Genomic DNA, 15,047 nt, shown 5'->3' with positions numbered 1-15,047 from the left:
GCAGTTTGGGGGTTCTCCGACTGAGGATCCTAATACTCATATTCGGGACTTCATTGAGATCTGCGACACTTTCAAGTTCAATGGTGTTACGGACGATGCCATCAGATTGAGGTTGTTCCCATTTTCTCTGAGGGATAAAGCGAAAGGATGGTTGCATTCTCTTCCTGCAGGATCTATTACGACATGGGAGGATCTGGCTCAGAAATTTCTTACTAAGTTCTTCCCTATGGCTAAAACCGCTGCAATCAGGAATGCTATCACTCAATTCTCTCAGTTGTCTGGTGAAACTTTATGTGAAGCTTGGGAACGCTACAAGGAGATGCTTCGGAAGTGCCCACATCATGGGATGCCTGATTGGATGGTTATTAATTGCTTTTATAATGGGTTGGGTCCTCAATCGAGGCCAATGCTCGATGCTGCATCAGGTGGAGCTCTATGGGCTAAGAGCTATGATGAGGCTTATGAGTTGATCGAGATGATGGCCGCGAATGAATATCAGAATCCTACTCAGCGTCTTCATCAGGGCAAGGTAGCTGGTATTCTGGATGTTGATGCTACTTCAGCCATAGCTGCTCAGCTTAAGGCTCTTACTATGAAGGTGGATTCTTTGGCAAATCTAGGAAATCAGCAGCCACCTTCAGTCTGCGAGCTCTGTGCTGGAGCACATTCTTCGGATCAGTGTGCTATTTCGAGCGAATCCGCTCAGTTTGTGAGCAACTTTCAGAGGTCACAACAGCCAGCTCCGGCCACTTATCATCCCAATAATCGGAATCATCCGAATTTCAGCTGGAGCAATAATCAGAATTACATGCCACAGCAACAGCAACAGTTTCAGCAGCAAGGATCTAGACCTTTTAACCCTTCTGGTTTTCAACAACAGTTTGCACCGAGACAGCAATTCCATCCACCTGGATTCCAACAACGAAATCATGGGGTGGCTGGACAGTCTTCCAATGAAAGATCAGAGTTGGAAGAATTAAGATTAATGGTGAAAAGCCAATCGGTGTCAATCAAGACTTTGGAGAATCAGATTGGGCAAATTGCTAATGCGTTGATTAATAGACCACAAGGAACTCTTCCTAGTGATACTGAGGCCAATCCGGGCAAGAAGGAAGTGAAGGAACAGGTACAGGCTGTCACCTTGAGATCTGGAAAGGTTACGAAGGATAAAGAATCAGCAACAGAGCGAAACAAGGAAGAGAGTGATCAACAGGTTGAAACACCCGTGCTCTCATCTGAGTCTGATAGTGGAAAAACTGTTGTTGAGGCTGACAAGAATAAGGTCAACGAGGAAGCAAGCAAGGAATCAACCGAAAAGTCTAGCCCGAAAACTGATACTGGGGTCAAGCAAGTATATCCACCTCCACCTTTTCCGAAGAGACTGCAAAAGCATAAGCTCGACAAACAATTCGCCAAATTTCTAGAGGTCTTCAAGAAATTACAAATCAACATACCTTTTGCGGAAGCTCTAGAACAAATGCCGAGTTATGCTAAATTCATGAAAGGTATTCTATCTCGAAAACTTAAACTTGAGGAATTGGAGACTATGGCTTTGACCGAGGAGTGTAGTGCTGTGTTGCAACAGAAATTGCCCCCGAAATTGAAAGATCCGGGAAGCTTCACAATCCCGTGTACTATTGGGCAACTGTCATTCGACAAATGCTTGTGTGATTTGGGAGCTAGCATAAATCTGATGCCCTTGTCTATTTTCTTGCAACTTGGTCTTCCGGAGCTGAAACCTACTAATATGTCTTTGCAACTGGCTGATCGTTCGATTACATACCCAAGGGGGATAGTTGAAGATGTGTTGGTAAAGGTAGATAAATTAATCTTCCCAGCTGATTTTGTCATTCTAGATTTTGAGGAAGATAAGAAGATCCCCATCATCTTGGGGAGACCATTCCTTGCGACAGGGCGGACTTTGATTGATGTTCAAAAGGGTGAACTCACAATGAGAGTTCAAGATCAGATGGTCACTTTTAACGTGTTCAATGCCATAAAACTTCCATCGGATGAGGAGGATTGCTTTAAAGTGGATATGCTCGAAGCTGCAACTCATTCAGAAATCGAGAACAGGCTGAAAACTGACATCTTAGAAAGGGTTCTATCGGGTGACTCAGAATTCGGAGATGAGGAGGAGGAAGAACACCTTCAATACTTGAATGCGTCTCCGTGGAGAAGACGGTTGGATCCTCCAATTGAATCTCTTGGGTTATCGGAGCTGAAGGACTCTCATGAAAAGCTGAAACCATCTATTGTCGAAGCTCCTAAACTCGAGCTTAAGCAACTTCCCGAACACCTAAGGTATGCGTTTCTTGGCGAAGCTTCTACATTACCTGTAATTATTGCATCTAACCTTTCAGGTATCGAGGAAGAAAAGCTTTTGAGAATTCTTAGGGAGTTCAAATCAGCCATTGGATGGACTATTGCAGATATCAAGGGAATCAGCCCTTCTTATTGTCAACATAAAATTCTGATCGAGGAGGGTAGTAAACCCACTGTTGAGCATCAGAGAAGACTCAATCCAATTATGAAAGAAGTGGTGAAGAAGGAGATTCTTAAGTGGCTTGATGCCGGCATTATTTATCCAATATCGGATAGTTCTTGGGTGAACCCTGTTCAATGTGTGCCTAAGAAAGGAGGCATGACCGTGGTAGCTAATGAGAAGAATGAGCTCATTCCAACTCGAACAGTCACAGGATGGAGAATATGCATGGATTATCGAAAACTCAATAAAGCCACCAGAAAAGATCACTTTCCATTACCTTTCATTGATCAGATGCTTGATAGGTTGGCCGGTCACGAGTACTATTGTCTTCTTGATGGGTATTCAGGGTATAATCAGATTTGTATCGCACCAGAGGATCAGGAGAAGACCACTTTCACTTGCCCTTTCGGCACATTTGCTTTCCGTCGTCTTTCTTTTGGACTTTGTGGTGCACCAGCAACTTTTCAGAGATGCATGATGGCTATTTTCTCCGAGATGATTGGTACTAATGTTGAGGTGTTCATGGATGACTTTTCTGTGTTCGGTACTTCTTATGATGAATGCTTGAGCAACTTGACGATGGTGCTAAAAAGATGTGTGGAAACTAATCTCGTTCTTAATTGGGAAAAATGCCACTTCATGGTTCAAGAAGGCATAATCCTTGGGCATAAAGTTTCGAACAAGGGTCTTGAGGTGGATAAAGCTAAGGTGGAGACAATTGAAAATCTTCCTCCACCAATCTCAGTAAAGGGGATTCGGAGTTTTCTTGGTCACGCGGGCTTCTATCGACGGTTTATCAAGGATTTCTCTAAAATCACCAAACCCTTGTGCAACTTGTTAGAGAAGGATGTGCCTTTCAAATTTGATGGAGAGTGCTTGGCTGCGTTCGAAACTCTCAAGAAGAAATTGACCACAGCACCTGTTATTACTGCACCTGATTGGAATGAGCCTTTCGAGATGATGTGTGATGCTAGTGACTATGCGGTGGGAGCTGTGCTTGGTCAGAGAAAGAATAACATCTTTCATGTGATTTACTATGCTAGTAAGACTCTCAATGGGGCTCAGCTAAATTACACTACCACCGAGAAGGAGCTGCTGGCTATTGTTTATGGATTCGAGAAATTCAGGTCTTATTTGCTTGGGACGAAGGTGTTGGTTTACACTGATCATGCTGCCATTCGGTATTTAGTGTCGAAGAAAGATTCGAAGCCTCGTTTGATTCGTTGGGTTCTTTTACTTCAGGAATTCGAGTTGGAGATCAAGGATAGAAAGGGCACTGAAAATCAGGTGGCTGATCATCTCTCTCGGTTGGAAGATGAAGCGCGAGCATCCAAGGACACCTCTTTAATCAATGAGTCTTTTCCCGATGAACAATTATTTGGGGTCCAAGAAGACGAGCCATGGTTTGCGGATATAGTGAATTATCTGGTGAGTAAGGTCATTCCTCCTGATTTGTCTTATGCTCAAAAGAAAAAGTTTCTTCATGAGGCGAAGTGGTATCGTTGGGATGAGCCTTTCTTGTTTCGCCAAGGTTCCGATCAAATTATCAGAAGGTGCATTCCGTACAGTGAGGTTGAAGGAATTTTGCAAGCTTACCACGACTCTACTTATGGAGGACACTATGGAGGACAGAAGACAGCTGCTCGTATTCTGCAGGCGGGTTTCTTTTGGCCTACTCTCTTTAAGGATGCTCATCAGTTTGTGTTGAAGTGCGATCGTTGTCAAAGGGTTGGTAATATTTCTCGAAGGGATGAAATGCCCCTCAATGTACTTCTTGAGGTTGAAATCTTCGATGTGTGGGGTATAGACTTCATGGGACCTTTTATCTCGTCTTGCAATAATCTCTACATTCTTCTCGCTGTGGATTACGTGTCTAAATGGGTTGAAGTCAAAGCTTTACCAACCAACACCGCTGCGGTAGTCATCAGTTTTCTTCAAAAGAACATATTCACTCGCTTTGGTACACCTCGAGTTATAATCAGTGATGAAGGCTCACACTTTTGCAATCGAAAGTTCACAACACTGATGGAACGGTTTGGTATCAATCATAGAGTTGCCACTGCTTATCATCCTCAAACAAATGGGCAAGCTGAGGTATCTAATCGGGAAATTAAGCGAATCTTAGAGAAAGTTGTGAGTCCTTCGAGGAAAGATTGGGCGTTGAAGCTTGATGAGGCCGTTTGGGCTTATAGAACGGCTTTTAAGACTCCATTGGGGATGTCACCTTTTCAGTTGGTCTATGGAAAAGCATGTCATTTGCCAGCGGAGTTAGAGCACAAAGCATATTGGGCCTTGAAGAAATTGAACTTGGATATGACAGCTGCTGGTGAGAAAAGAATGCTTCAAATTAATGAACTCGACGAGTTTAGGCTTCAGGCGTACGAAAACAATAAACTCTACAAGGAAAAAGTGAAGAGATGGCATGATAGGAAGTTGGTGCAAAAGGACTTCTTTATTGGCCAACAAGTGTTACTTTTTAATTCTCGTCTAAGGCTATTCCCGGGAAAATTGAAATCTAGATGGTCGGGTCCTTTCACAATAAAGACGGTGTTTCCACATGGAGCAATTGAAATATATGAAACAACACCGGAGGAATCATTTAAAGTGAATGGACAAAGATTGAAGCCATATTTCGGAGGACCGGTGAATCGCGAGTCGGTAAGCACCATCCTCACTATTATTTAATTCTTGGGACTTCACGTCAAGCTAATGACGTTAAATAAGCGCTTCGTGGGAGGCAACCTACGCGTTTTAATGTTTTAAATTTTAGAAAAAAAAAAAAAAAAAATATTTTTTTTGGAGTTAGAAAATTTTTTTTTTGGGTAAAACTCCACTGACCGAATGGGGCAGGTGCGCCAAAACTGGGGCACCCGCGCCAAACGGCCAGCGGAAAAGCGCCCAGCCGAGTGTACACTGCCGGTTTCGCGCACCCGCGCCACGCGCAGCGCACCCGCGCGAGCGGCGCGCCTGCGCCGTGGCCGGGGCGCCTGCGCCGGAACGGCAGTGGGCAGCCTGGGTTTTTATAAAAAAAAAAAAAAAAAAATTTTTTCTGCTCCGTTTTTGTTCTCTTCTCAGCTCGTTTTTGTTAAACCCAGCCTTGTTTAAATTCATCCCAGCCTTATACTCCCTTATTAAACCCTAGATTAAACCCCCAACTTCACCCAATTACAAAACCCACTTCATCTCCTACACTTCCAAGCTATACATACATATATACATACAATTCTATACACACCCACAAGCACAATCTCATCTCTTTATTCACATATACTTGTTCCTAACCCAATTCAAACACCACATCCATATACATTCACCTATTACTCCTACACCACTTCTTCTCCTTCCACTAATTCTTAAAATCTCTACACCCATTCAAACCCATGGCACCGAAAAGAGCGAGGAGAGCCGAAAGTAGTAGTGTTCGAGCTACATCTACGGATTCATCGAGTTTGGGGGTTGAGGCGGCTAAGTTTACGACTCCGGAGGCTAGAGAGGAGTTTACTCGGCTTTTGGGTAAGCCTATTGCTAAGGAGAGGGGGTTTTTACCGTCACCGGCGGATGGTGAGTTGGTGCAGATGATTCGGAATAGGGGGTGGGAGTCTTTTTGTGAGGCACCGGCACCGGTGCCGATGAGTATTGTGCGGGAGTTTTATGCTAATGCCCGAGCGGATCAAAACGGGTATTCGGTTGTTAGGGGGTTGACTGTGGATTATACCTTGGAGACAATCCAAGCGCTTATTGGGGGCACTGAGATGGAGTCCACTCAGGATGATTGGGTGAGAAAGGACAAACGGAACATTGATTTAGATCAAATTGTCTATGAGCTATGCATTCCGGGTACTACGTGGAAGCGTAATCCGTCTACTAATGTGAGAGCCACTTTCCCTGCCTCTACTATGAACAGGTATGCTCGAGCTTGGAACCTGTTTATTTGCCATAGTATTATGCCATCGGGACACCACCACGATGTCACTGTCGATCGGGCTATATTGTTGTTTGGGATTCTGAGTGGGAAGTATGTCGATATTGCATACGTCATCCACCAGAACATTATGAGATTTTTGAGGAGTCGCACTGGAGTGGCTATTCCTCACGCGACGATAGTGACCAAGTTATGTACTGCAGTGGGTGTTCGGTGGTCAGCAGATGAGCAGTTACAGATGCCGGGTGCCGCTATCGATCATGCTCTTATAGAGCGGTTACCTGAGTGGCAGGGTGGTTATGCCAGTCTTCGAGGATTGGGTTATAGAGATGCCGATGGTAGACGGATGAGAGCACCACCTCCAGTTTCACCAGCTCGAGAGATCGCGGGGCCTTCTGAGCCCGTGGAGAGTTCTGGTACGGGGCGCCGTGGGTTCAGTGATTCACAGTTTAGGCGGCTCGCGAGGCGCATGGATACTATGCATGATATGCATAGCCGTTTTGCGAGGGATTTGACACAGGCATTGGGGACCGCTTTTCGTGCTACGGGCGTAGACGTGGAGTGGCCTGTGTTCGGTGCAGATATGATTTATCCTCCAGCTGACTCGTCACCCGATGAGGGTGAGGAGAGTGATCGTTCTGACTCCTTGTAGGTACATTCGATCCTTTTTATCACCTTCAATGAGGACATTGAATATTTTAAGTTTGGGGGTGGTAATCTAAGGACTAGTAGTAGTGTGTGTTCATATAGGTTGCATGTTGCATATAGTTTAGCATATTATCTCATATTGTTTGCATATTAGTTTATTTTAGTTTGCATATTAGTGCGTTTTCGTTTTTTTTTGTATATGCTAGTGTTTAGTATGTGTTAGTAGTTTCATATAGTTGCGTTGCATGAATCATGAAAGTTGTCTTCCAAGTTAATTTCCTATGATGAGTTTATGTGCATAATTTCTTGGCTAGTAGTCTTGATTGCATGTGATGCCAAGTTACTTGAAAACTACTTGTGTGGAAATTGTAATTACACTAATGCTCTAGAGATAAGACTTAGACTAACTTATTTCTTGAGTCCTTGCGTTGAGTCGGGCGTAGAGTTTGGAGTATTCCCTTTTTGAACTTAGAGTTTGTAAATCTTAAGTTTGGGGGAGTTAAGGAATGAATATGCCTTTCTAAAAAAAAAAAAAAAAAGAAAAAAAAGAAAAAAAAAATATATCAGGTACTCCTTTGAGATCAATAGGTAGAATGCAATGCCATGTGAAAGGGACGATCCATGTACTTGTGCTGGTATTAAGTGCAAATGTATTAGAATAAGCAAATTCTTGGTGACCTTTCACAACCTTTGATTACTGGAGAATTACTTGATTAAAAAAAAAAGAGAAAGAAAAAAATAGAAAAAGCGAAGTCGAATGGCGGTCGTGACTCACTTACACTGAGAAGCGTCCCAACCTTAGACTTAGCAAGAAAAAGAAAAAAAAATAGAAAAAATAGGAGAGGCATAGGAATTCTTTAATGACCCTAAGTGGTAGTTGACTCTTTAGTAAAGAAGTGTTTAAGCCTGATTCTGATTAACGGCTCATAGTGAGGACTATGTTGAAGTTTGATAGTCTTTGTTTTGTTTCGCTAGAGAGCATGTTAGCACACACGATGCACTTCACACTAGTAGTGGAAGAGGACATGGCTAATGTGTGAAAGAGATGAATGCCGAGAATGTTGCATATTTTGAGGATGCTATGTTAACAAGGATTATACTTCATGATTCGTTAGATATAGGCATTTAGTTGCATTCATGCATTACATTATTAGTATTTGTGTGTGTGTCTATGCTTGAGGACAAGCATCGGTTTAAGTTTGGGGGTGTGATAAGTGGATTTTATATCCACTTGGAAGCCTTCGTTTTGACTTAAATGGATGATTTGGTCTCAAGCTTTTGATATTTTTGATATGTTTTAGTGTGATGTTGTGCAGGTTTCTTTGGAGGAGAACGAGGAGGAGATTCATAGCTTTCAGTGAAAAAAAACGGCGAAGCAATCGGATGCGCGAGTCAAAAGTTATGGACAAAGAAGTGTACTGCTGAATTGGGGCACCCGCCCCAAATCTGGGGCACCCGCCCCAAACTGGCAGCGAAATTTAAGCCCATTGGACCGTTCTGATCCGTTTCAAGGCCCGATCACTGGGGAAGTTTAAGAAAGGCTTTGGGGGACTAAAAACACAACCTAGAATCATTCCAAGGAGCACGTGACGGCTACGGAGAAGATCAAGATCAAATTTCATAGCTTTTACTTTTGTAATTCTTCGAAGTAGGCGTAACTTTGGATGCTCGTTTCGGATTTGTTTCTTAACTCTTATTCTCATACTTTGATTTTGTTTTTCCTATTCAGTACCATGTTTACATTCGAACCCATGATGATGAGAAGTTCGATCATGAACTAATCATTATCATGGGATTTTAGCGGATTTATCAATGAAATTCAGTAGTTAATTTGCCTTGTTCATATGTGATGGTTTGATTTCCTCGTATTGGTTGTGCTTATTCGTCTTGGATGCGTAGCTAACATCTAAGATTGCTTGTTAATCTTTATTGAAGCGACAGTGAATATATTGATTTAGAACTTGCCATGCGAGCATAGGTTTCGTGTTCGATAACATGACTTGTGATGTGATTTTACCCATCTTGCATCGCCCTATGTAATCTTGATAGATAACTTGCTCTTCAACCATTATGTTTTCAAATTCTATAGACATATAGGGTCTAAGCATAATTGGTGTCTGTTTACCTTCTATCTTAATTGTGGATGTGTAGCAGTATGGTGCACGTATAACGACAGTTAGCGTGTATCAGTCTCGTGTTATCTGATTAGTTATCAACCATTACAATCGAATAAAGGTAGAACTCTGAATGAAGTTGTTAATGAAGCTAGAATCCCATGTTTTATTCTCATTAGTAAATCGTTATTCTCTTAGTTGATAATTCTTAGTTTCATAATTCAAATAGGATTAGTTAAGTAGAAAACCAAAACCCAATTTGTTATTTGTCTAAGCATTGAATAATAATCATACATTGGTGCATGAGTGCATAATTCTGAATACACCAGTCTCTGTGGGAACGAACTTGAATTTTATTCTATATTACTTGTGACCGCGTACGCTTGCGTGATTTTGTGCGAACACTAGATATGATTTGTTCTTAAAGCTTTGACTTCCAGAAGTACCCTAATGCTTTCTTACTAAGGCATCATACTTCTGCTTCAGCTCATCGTAGGAATCTTTTCTCTTTCCTTGAACCTTGGGCTGCTTGCACTCAGTTGCAAAGTGTCCAGGTTCACCACAGTTGAAACATTTAAATTTACTTCGATCAACCATTCCAGTCTTGTATCCTCCTTTGTTGGAAGAAGATAAAGAACCTCCTTTTTGAAACTTGTTAGCAAACGGCTTGTATTTGTAAGAAGGGTTCTTCCTGAATCTCATGTTTCCAAACTTCTTGGCAAACAGTGATATAGATTGATCTTCTAATTGTTCCAACTCTTCCATTGTGTAGAACTCATCATCACCACTAGAAGAAACAGTCTGACCCATCTCAGGCACAACAAATTCCTGAATGGTTTTAGAAGGAACAACAACATCCTTCTTTTCTTCCAGTTGAGGTGTTTCAACAATTAAAGCTCTCGAGTTCCCAAGTGTTTTAGCCCAACCATATCTCTGCTTTGTCTGAACTTGTTCAAGTTCATACGTTTTTAAAACCCCGTAGAGTCTCTCCAGAGATATCTCATGCAGATCTCTGCTTTCCCTGATTGCAGTGATTCTGTGTTCCAGATGTTTAGGAAGTGTTAAGAGAAATTTCAGATTCATTTCTTTGTTGTCATAATATTTCCCGTTCAGATTTAGATTATTAATCAAGTTATTAAATCTGATAAACACTTCTAAAATCCCTTCTCCGGGATTGGAACCAAACTGTTCAGACTGAGCCATCAGTATTTCTTTCTTGTTTTCCCTAACTTCTTCTGAGCCTTCGTTTATGATCTCTAGTGTATCCCAGATTTGTTTTGCATTTGTACAGTTCACAACAGCATTGTACATGACAGGGTCTAGAGATTCAACCAAGATCAGTTGAAGAGCATCATCTAAATTCATTTGCTCATTTTCTTCATCAGTATACTCAGAGGGTTCTTTTGGAACAGTTTTATGAGGAATTACCACACCATCTACTTCGTGTGATAATATGACATTCGTCGGAGTAGTAACACCCTTGTTCAATATCCCAATATATAATCTATTGGCAGTTCGAAAGGAATAATAACATGTGTCTCTTCCATAAGCCAAAGTGTTCTTTGCTGAACGGTGGGATTTTAATGCTACTAATCTTTTGTGTACTCATTTTGAAGATTTGAAAGTGTATAGTGTTTGGATGAGATATAGAAATTGAAAGAAAAATAATATAATATTAAAATTAATTTTTGGAATAAAATTAATTCGAATAAAATATTATTTGGACGTTTCAGAGTGTGTATAGGATCTAACACGGTATATTCGTATTAACCGCTCTGATGCCAATTGTTAGGTCCGGAAGCGATTGTAGAAGGGGGGGTTGAATACAATCGTCACAAAATAATCGCGGAATAAATCTGATTGGAATATAATTTATTAATCAGATTTTAATTAATTAATATAACAATGTTTGAAGTCGTTATATAATTAAATTGGTTCAGTTTTAATGTTCACTAATATTCGTAGAATAAATTCGACATGGTATATTCTAGATTAGTGATTAAAACAACCGGTAACAAAGCACAGTAAAACTGTGGATGTAACAATAGCAAGTTTTAGCAAAACTTGAAAGCTTTTACAAGTGCTTGTGTTTGTCAAAGTGAATGAACACTTAGAAATGAAGAATGGTGGCCATATTTATAGGCAAAACCATTTGAACTAGTAAGACAACTAAGGCTTGGACAATTAAAGAAAGACATGACAAAGTATGGCAAGCTAGGACAAACTAGTAGCTTTGTCATGACAATACAAGACCAGGTAAGACAACTAAAAGCTAAGCATGACAACTTTAGTACTTGTCATGATAAAGTAAAGAAGGGAAAGACAAAAGAAAGCAAGGTAAGACAAAGAAATAAAAGGCATGGCATGTCTTTGCTCCATTAGATGGGAGCATTTAGAAAGACAAGGCTTGTCTTTGTCTTGGAGTAGTATTGGCTTGCTTTTCCAAAGTACATGTGCTTTGTCTTGGCATGTGATGAGAAATAAGGTAGGACAAAGCATTTAAATGTCTTGGAGTGTCTTTAAAGGAGCTAGACAAAGCAATTGTTTGTCTAACTAATATTGTAGAAAGCTTTAAAGTGATTTGTTTAGTAAATAATAAATAGAATATAATCCACTTAATTAAATTAGTTGAGTATATTCATTAAATAAATTAATTCAAGAGTGAATCAATTTACTAAATAAAATATACTACTAATATAATTATATTAGAAGTAAATATATATAATCTATTTAATATTTAATCACTTTCCTTCTTTAACAGAGCTTCTGTCTTCTTTGAAACTTTAATATGTTCGTCTTGAATTGTCAGTCGATTGAACTACCACCTTTGTTTGACGTAGAATATTTAATCCGAGTAGCTGACACACAAATGTACTGTCTGGTTCATCTGTATCTAGCTGAATAAAATATTCTTCATCATTTAAAACAACTAAGTTGTGGCTTGTTCGTCGAGTCTTCGTCTTGTGAGTTCAACTTCATAAATTGGAATCATCTGAATAAATAAAGTATAGAAACTTTATACCTTCTAAATTCCTGGACGTGCCACAAAAGATTATTTGTTCACTGAGGCTTGAACATATTAATGAACTTCTTTCAGTGGTGTGCAGCAGCATCCTGGAATTCTTCTGACATAAGATTCCGATAAATCATTTGACGTTCTTCGTACGGATTCCGGTGACTTGCTATTTACTGAGCTTTCTTATCTGAGTTGAGTTGTACCTCTTTAAATACAAATAGGCTAAACATATGCCTTTCAATAAATTTAATCATAAAACTGATAAAATTAACTTAAATTTATATTAAGTTATAGGTGAATCACTTAATAATATCTTAATATTATTTATATATATAGAAGATTCTCTAAAATATTATATTATTACTAGTAATAAATATTTTGTATCGAGCAAGATTCTTTTAGAATATTTTAATTTTTCTTGTATAAATTATTCACCCTGTAATATTCTTTTGACTCTTCAACTATTTTCAAATTAATTTTATTTTGAAGAATTCTAAACTAATTAATATTATAGAATCCTAATTCAAAATATATTATATTATTTAAAAGAACACTTCAATAAAAATTCAAATGTTAAAAGTAATAGGTGAAACACTTAATACAATCTTAATATTATTAATACATATTGAAGATTCTCTAAAATATTTAATTATTTTTCGTAATATATATTTGTATTGTGCAAGATTCTTTTGGAATATTTAATTTCTATGTATAAATTATTCAACCTATAATATTCTTTTGACTCTTCAATTATTTTTAAAATAATCTTATTTTGAAGAATTTCAAACTAATTAATATTAAAGAATTCTAATTTAAAAATTATAATAATATTCAGAAGAACACTTTAAGAATACTTCTAATGTTAAAAGTTATAACTTATAACTGATACACTTAATAGAATCTTAATATGGTTAATATATATAGAAGTTATTCTAAAAAAATTTATTATTTCTAGTAATAAATATTTGTATTTTGCAAGATTCTTTTAGAATATTTAATTTTCATGTATAAATTATACACCCTATAATATTCTTTTGACTTTTCAAATATTTTTAAATTAATATTTTGTTGAATAATTAATATTAATGAATTCTAATTTAAAAATTATAGAATATTTAAAAGAACACTTAAAGAAGCATTCAAATGTTAAAAGTTATAGGTGAAACACTTAATAGAATCTTAATATTATGAATAAAAATTATAGAATATTTAAAAGAACACTTAAAGAAGCATTCGAATGTTAAAATTATTAGTGAAATTAATAAAAACAAATTTGAGAATCTCTTACATATATTATTAATGTTAAGATTCTATTAAGTGTTTCTTCTTAGACTGCCTCGATAGATAAAAGGGAATGGAACCATGAGGCCAATTTTTTGGCTGCTTAAATGTAACGGAATCATTTTTGTGACTTTTCCTAGTCATTATCCGTTGGTTTTATGGCTCCCTCGCTGTTTTGTGAATAGATCAAGTATTATTTGAATTGAGTTAAGTGTGACACAGGGTGTATGAGGACGAGCTGCTCGATGAAGATGATGCGGTGGTGGTTTTAGAGTAATAGCAGAATCCTGGGAGTGGGCTGGAATTTGCAGATGTACGGTGTCTATACTTTTTAGTTATGTTTAAGTAGTACGTTCAGGTATTTTGATTGATCAGCTGAAGTTTTTGATTGACCGTACACAGCTTCATCCTTGTCTTCTAGTACCGTATGAAATAAATCCAAAACGAAAAGATAATAATGGTAGTTCAGAATACAGATGCTCTTGTAGTGAAAGGATACACAAAAAACATACAAAATATTTACTGAACTTACGTTCGATGTGATCATCGAAAGGGTTTTCCACAACTTTGTTCTGCATCGTCTGTTATGTTTTGATGTGAAAAAAGAAGATGAAAGAGTGCTTATTTTAGGTTTGATTGCTTTGCTTGCTGTAAAAGAGAACTGTAGAATTTTAAGCCACTTAAAAACAACAAGAAAATCATTAAAAAGGGTAATAAATGCTATTGATTTTATGTATTTTTTTACATAAATACCCCTAACATCATTAGATTTGATTGATTTTATAAAGATATTATTTGAAAATACAAATATATTAATATTCTTAATCAACGGCAGATTTAGGAGTTCTCTCGGTTCTCTTGAAATAATATGAGTTCTCCCAGGATTTTACTCATATATATATATATATATATATAGAGTAAGGTTCGAGGGAGAACCTCACTATCAAGAGAACCGAGAAAACTCTCCTTAGAGCCATTGATTTTTGGATAACATTTATATACTGCCTTTTATTATTTCAATCAGAATATCTTAAAAAATCTATTGACCAAGGGCATTTTAGAACACAACAAAAGTGTTATTATTACGAAATCTTTTAAACATGGCATCTTGCATCTTTTTATCTGCCAATCAAATAATACCATTTATAGATTATTACAGAATCTGAAAATCCAAATCTTATATTTTTAACATATATTCTATTTTTGGCATTTCTCACAACTCAATCTATCAATAAAAACGTAAGTTAATACAAATATTAGTTTAGCGTATATAAGAATAGTTGAATTCTAGAGTAGATCTCTCATATTTTTAAATTATTTTAAATTAAATTCCACATTGTTTAAAACTATATATAAGACAATCATATATTATAACGAAACACTTAATAACATTTTTAGTAGAATCTTAAAGTATTTATTAAAAACTTAATCATATAATCAAAAAACTTATATTAAATTTTATATTGTTAATAGAACCTTTATTACAATATCAATAAAATTATCAAAAAATCTCTGATACACATAAATTATATTAAAAATCTTTCATTATATAAAAATTTTAATGCATCAATTTGTAGA

The 15,047-nt window shown here is 37.6% G+C and overlaps 1 non-coding gene across 1 annotated transcript; it reads right to left on the bottom strand.

Moving 5' to 3' along the window:
• Positions 1 to 241: 241 nt before the first annotated feature.
• On the bottom strand, positions 242 to 348 carry LOC135148164 (small nucleolar RNA R71). The gene has a single exon (XR_010286056.1). It is a non-coding gene; the product is annotated as a small nucleolar RNA R71 (small nucleolar RNA).
• Between the last annotated feature and the right edge of the window lie 14,699 nt (positions 349 to 15,047).

The sequence above is a fragment of the Daucus carota genome, chromosome 7 (genome assembly GCF_001625215.2).
Source record: "Daucus carota subsp. sativus chromosome 7, DH1 v3.0, whole genome shotgun sequence".
NCBI lineage: Eukaryota > Viridiplantae > Streptophyta > Magnoliopsida > Apiales > Apiaceae > Daucus > Daucus carota.
The sequence above is the reverse complement of the archived record's forward strand: the minus strand, read 5'-3'. Positions and strand labels throughout refer to the sequence as shown.